We start from the raw sequence: 6794 nt of genomic DNA, 5'->3' as shown, positions 1-6794 counted from the left end.
AGAACATGCAAACTCGTGCTGTGAGTCGACAGTGCTAACCACTGCACCACCATGTCGCTCCTTAATAAATAATACTGTTGGGATGTTGTTGTTTTTTGACTTTTTCACTTTAACTCTGATCGTTAGTAAGCTTAGGTTTTCTTCTATAGGTTTCTCATACCGGTGGAGATTGAGAGTGAAGACAACATGAAGCAAGTTTAAAAAAAAAAAAAAAAGCTCAGTTATCTTCTCCTTTTCAGTAACACGCATCTAAACACCTCTACTGCAAACCTTCTGCTCATATCAATCGCCGCTCTCTATCTCAGTGAATGAAACACTGTAAACACAGCGAGGCGGACCACCCATCCCACCGTAATTCATATAACAAAGTGAATGAAAAAATTGCCAGCACCCAAAGCTTCTGCCAGATTGCTGAGCTCATCTAAAGAGTGCGGAAACCCATCCTGATAAAACTCTTCTATCAGTTTCCACACAGCTGCCTCTTCCTCACCAACTCAGTGCCAAAGCTCATCCCCATTCCTGAAAATATCTAAGCAGCACTTTGTCTCACGCCCTGGTTTATCTGCACCGTATACTTACACTTTGAATTCATTGTTGTAAGACTACACTTACTTGAGACTCCCCAAAACATTCAAATCCAAAGTAACGGCCTGGGAAAATCCCAGAACAATAAAAAAAAAATAAGACAGCAATAAAGAATAAAACAGCGTCATTAGGCCACACAAGAAGAGGGTCACTTCCCGAATAAAAGAGGAATTATTATAGAAAAGGTTTTAGCTCTAATTATTTCAAAACAGATTAATTTCTGTTTAAACTGATTGAACTGTGTTATACAGTACAGGCCAAAAGTTTGGACACACCTTCTCATCATTTACATTGTAGATTCTCACTGAAGGCATCAAAACTATGAATGAACACATATGGAATTATGTACTTAACAAAAAAGTGTGAAATAACTGAAAACATGTCTTATATTTTAGATTCTTCAAAGTAGCCACCCTTTGCTTTTTTATTAATAAGGGACAAAATTCCACTAATTAACCCTGACAAAGCACACCTGTGAAGGTAAAACCATTTCAGGTGACTACCTCATGAAGCTCATTGAGAGAACACCAAGGGTTTGAGACAAAAAAGCAAAAGCAAAGGGTGGCTACTTTGAGGAATCTAAAATATAAGACATGTTTTCAGTTATTTCACACTTTTTTGTTAAGTACATCATTCCATATGTGTTCATTCATAGTTTTGATGCCTTCAGTGAGAATCTACAATGTAAATAGTCATGAAAATAAAGAAACACATTGAATGAGAAGGTGTGTCCAAACTTTTGGCCTGTACTGTATTTATCTCCTTATAAAAGTCGGTTCTGGGTCTAAATTGTGTTTGGTTTAGTGCATTACAAATCTCCAACACAAAGCTTTGCTTTGAAACACAGCATTGAAATAAAAAATGTTCCAATGTCGTGTCACTTTAATGGTCAGCGAAGGTCAGAGTGCTAAAACACAAGTAGGGCTTTAAATTAGCTTGCAATTTGCTAATGAAGACTTGTGACCAGACATGGATTTGTCCCAAAAGACAGCTGTGATCTGCACAACAACTTGGGGTACATTCTGCTGCGTAAAATGACTAAACTATCACTCATGGTCATGCTGTGTGTTGACCCACAATAACAGCGGTGTTTGTTCTTTTTGTTTCTACTGTCTGTTCTTCTCACTCTGCCCTTGCTACCCTTCAGTTTGTCTTTGTTCCCCTTCCTGCCCTGCCCATTTTAAATGCTTTTTTTTATTCCGCTTCACCCAATTACTGTCGTTCTCTCCCCGTCTTCCTCTTATTCTCTCTATTATCACCTCATTTTAAATTACGTCAGAATGCATCTGAGACATCTGTATGCAGATGTGTCCATCTGTCTGCTGTGTGTTTGTGCGGGCACATGTTTGTTTGGTGCACTCAGCCCTCTGTGTGCAGTGTTTTTCTTGCATGCATTTATACTGCTGTAAAAAAGTGTATTAAAGGGTATTTGTAGGGGGAACAGGATCACAGTAGAGTTTATGACATACTCATCTCCTCAGAAATACAAAAATACACACTGAAATGCAAATGTCTTGAAAAACATGCAGATATATTTGGGCCACCTGGTTAATAAAATGTGCCGAGTCTTATGCACATAGGAGTGTATATGTTGTTTGCATTTTTGTAGGGGTGTGTGTGTGTGTGTGTGTGTGTGTGTGTGTGTGTGTGTGTGTGTGTGTGTGTGTGTGTGTGTGTGTGTGTGTGTGTGTGCGTGTGTGCGTGTGTGTGTGTGTCTGTGTGTGTGTGCGTGTGTGCATAGACATGCATGTGCGTTGATCCCGCTTGTGTGACGTGATTAGGAACGTCTGTCTCCCAGTGGGCCTCTCTCAGGCGTACCAGCTGCCATTTAGGGTGCGCTTGCACGTGTGTGTGTGTGTGTGTGTGAGTATGTGTGCGCATTTAAGCCTTCCAAATGTTCTTGGCTGCGAAGAGATCCAAGTACATGACTCAAACGTCACACCTCTTCTGTTGCTATCTTTCTGTCTCCCTCTCATTTACACATAACATTTTTATTTTCAGCTCATTCTGTCAACAGCAAGCTTTTCCGTTTTCCAGTCCATATTGGCGTCAGTAACTTTTCACCTTTTTCTGTCCTTCTCTCTTTCACAATCACACACACCACACACACACATACTGAGTGCCAGTCTGTGTTCACTACAGGAGGTCTCTTATACATTATTTGACATGATCGTGCATGTGTATCTGTAGTGGGTGTCATAATAACCATCACACACAGTATTGTGTCTGATATTACCATAGTGATAAAGTGTAGCAACAGTATAAGCTTCATTTAGGTTCAGTTTGTTGTATTTTATTGTACAGGTGGTGCTTTTAATGCATCCAAAGCTTTCAAATGTGTCCATATGTATGCATTCATCTGCATAACTTTGAAATAACATGCAAGCATTGCACCAACGACAACGACAGCTTCTTGGCTGCACACCAGATCAAAAGACTTTCTCTCGTGTTGGCTTGTTGCAGCAACCAACCTCTGTTGTCTTCTCTTTGATATGGAAAAGATTTCGATTCCTACGGGCTGTGAAGATGAACAAAAGGATAAAAATGAAAAAGATGTGTGTACTGAGGTCTATTTCTTTTGAAGAAAGTGCGATGTGAATACTTAGACACATTTTTTAGCTAGCTCTATGAATGAGTGAGAGAAAATGTATGAATTAGAGGAGCTTGTCAGCTCATGTTGGAGGTTAAATGTTAGAAAGGTGAAGAGCAGAGTACGTGACGTCAAGGGCGCTTTCGAGAAAGGGTATGTGTGAAAGCAAGAACACAGAGGCCTGGTAACAAAAAAAAGATGTCAGATTCTGAGGGGATGCATGAATTCAACTCCTGAACACATAAAGGGGTGACAACAACAACATGTAAATTGCGTACGTGCATGAGACAGTGAGAAGTATGGTTATGAATATCTGTGTGTGTGTGTGTGTGTGTGTGTGTGTGCGAGCGTGCGTGCGTGTGTGCGTGTGTACATGCGTGCATGCGTGCGTGCGTGGGAGAGAAAGAAAGAAAGAGAGAGGGATGGGGGCCCAGCAGGTGGAGGCAAGTTGTGTGACAAAGTAGTGACGCACTCAAACAAGCTTGGCAGCAACCAGCCCCCTCCCAATCTCTGCTGTGCTCCCTCTCTTCTCATGAATAAACTGGGAATCATTATTATTCATCTATTCAACATACTGTAGCTTCCACAGATATGTTCACATCCCCGCCCCCGACTGTGTCTGACGGATGAGTGACACAAGCGTCTTCCAATGGAATCCGCACAGTTTACATGTACTCGACAAAGAAGGTGCGTCATGGAATGATTCTGCCGCACAAAAGCTTGGAGACCAATTGGAATGAGAAGAATGAGCTGTCTGATGTACTGGTTTCATCCTTATATAGGCATGACAAGCTGTGATTCCACTTCCGTGCAACATAGTGTGATCTGTGTGTGTGTGTGTGTGTGTGTGTGTGTGTGTGTGTGTGTGTGTGTGTGTGTGTGTGTGTGTGTGTGTGTGTGTGTGTGTGTGTGTGTGTGTGTGTGTGTGTGTGTGTGTGTGTGTGTGTTTGCAGTGTGAGTCTTTTGTATGTACTGTAACAGCTTTGTTGTATGTTTGCTCAGTCTAGTACAGATTGTTGGACAAGGTTGTATTGAAGATGTATGCCTCCCCTACTAATCTGTAGAGCTGCAAAGATTAATCGATTACTTTTCAACTATTAAATTAATCGGCAAATATTTTGAGTGATTTGAGTCAAGAAAAATTCTCTGATTCCAGCTTTTTAAATGTCCCTCCCCCCTTTCTGCTAAAGCCCAAAATGGTCTCTTAAGCCCACAAGGGAGAATGAAGTGTGTGCATGAGCAGTGATTGACAAGCAGTTAGACACCCCCCCTGTCCCTGATTGTTGCATCTGAACAGGGAGCTACTACAGGCTGTAGGTGGTGCCAGATATGCCTGCACGATTCGGGGAAAAATATGAATCACGATTCTTTAGCTTAGAATTGATATCACAATTCTCTGCCACGATTTTTTTCTCACAAAGTGTAATGTTTATTGCACACATGAACCATGAATGAATGAATGAATGAAGAAATTTATTTCAGACATATCAAAAATAAACCAAACAAAGTATCAAAGAAATATACTAATAAGTTAAATAAGCAAAACATTCAATAAACAATAAATAACATTGGCCAACTTAGAAAAGGAGTAGTTCTGTGCACAGACCATTCCACAATTTCACACCACTGATTGTAATGCACTTTTTATAGTCGTGCGAACGGCTGGAACCTTGAATTTAAACTTATCCCTTAAATTATATCCCCCCTCTCTATCAAAAAAGAACTTCTGAATATTACCTGTTAGTAGTCTGTTTTTTGATTTATACATACTTTGTCCTACTTGAAATTCATCATAATATTCTGCTTTATGAACTGTTCTTATGGCTCTTTTTTGTAGTGTGATCAGTGGTTGCAGTGTGCTTTTATAGGTGTTCCCCCAGACCTCTACACAGTAATTTTAAATAAGGTAAAACCAGTGAACAATATAGAATATGCAGTGATTTGTGATCAAATACGTGCTTTGCCTTACACAGGACTGAGATACTTCGTGACACTTTAGATTTAACTTGTTTTAATGAGGTTTCCAGCAGAGCTTGTGATCTATAATCACACCGAGAAATCTATTTACATACACTCTTTCAATAGTCACACTATCTATCTTAACATGCACTTGATTATTTGACTTACAATTTCCAAACAACATAATATTGGTTTTACTCAAATTTAATGACAATGTATTACTGTCAAACCATCTTTTTAATTTGCTCATTTCAGATGTGATTAACTCCAGAAGCTCCTGCAAATCCTCACCAGTACAACAAATATTTGTGTAATCTGCAAATAAGAATAAGAGACAAATAAGTTTAGAAATTCTGATGTTTTACATAAATCATTTATGTAGAGAATAAAAAGAATTGGCCCCAACAGTGACCCATGGGGGACACCGAAAGTAATGTACAAACAAGACGACATGTTTTCACCCATCTTAACAAACTGTTGCCTGTTATGTAGAAAGCTTCTCAACCAGTTCAGAACAACCCCCCTGATACCATACCGTTCAAGTTTACTGATTAATCTGTCATGATTTATTGTATTGAATGCCTTCTTGGGATCAATAAATATCCCAGCTGCATATTTTTTTTGGCATTTGTAATTTCTTCAATTAGCTCAATAATGGCTAAAGATGTAAATCTGTTGGGTCTGAATCAGTATTGACTCATTTAGTATGTTGTGTTTATTGATGAATTTTTTTAAGCCTGCCAACAAAGTTTTTCTAAGATTTTGGAAAATTGAGGAAGCAAGGAAACAGGCCTGTAATTTGTGAAGTGGTGTTTGTCTCCAGTTTTGTACAGCGGTATGACTTTTGCAATTTTCATTTTACTTGGGAATTTACCAGTTTGAAATGATAAATTGCAGATAAACATTAGTGATTTTGCAATTCCCTCAATTAATTTTTTTATAATAATAATAATAAATTGAATTTATATAGTGCTTTTCATGAACTAAAAGTCGCTTTTCAACTATTCTCATGTCAATATCATTAGAGTCAGTTGAATTTTAGTTTTTACATTTATGAACAATCTCTATAATTTCCCTCTCTTCCACTGCTGAAAGAAACATTGAGTAAGGATTATTTTCAATGAAATCAACATTCTTCTTGTCAGGAGAACAAGGGATTTTTTCTGCCAATTTTGGTCCAACATTTACAAAAGGCGACCGCTCTTTTTAAGCAGTTGCTCCCAAATTATGGAATGATTTACGACCGCACATTAAAGTTGCGCCCACCCTCCACACCTTTAAATCTCGTTTAAAAACATATTTTTACTCCCTGGCTTTTGATTCACCATAAGAGCTACTGTGGTCTTTGTTGTCGCTGTCATTGTTGATGTGTTTTTTTTGTTTTGTTTTATATTTTTATCTCTGTAAAGCACTTTGGTAACCTTGTTGTTTGCTTAAATTGTGCTATATAAATAAAGTAGATTCGATTGGATTGGATTTACAAAATAACTATTGAAGCCATTTGCTACATCATCCATATTATTAATAATCATATTATTATTAATAAAGTGATGGTGATAATTCCCTTGTTTAGAACCATTACCAATAACACTATTTAATATATTCCATAAACCTTTAATATTGTTTTCATTAATATCTAATAATATCTAATATTCTTTCC

This window comes from Perca fluviatilis, chromosome 1, assembly GCF_010015445.1.
Source record: "Perca fluviatilis chromosome 1, GENO_Pfluv_1.0, whole genome shotgun sequence".
Lineage (NCBI taxonomy): Eukaryota > Metazoa > Chordata > Actinopteri > Perciformes > Percidae > Perca > Perca fluviatilis.
Note: the sequence above shows the minus strand (reverse complement) of the source record.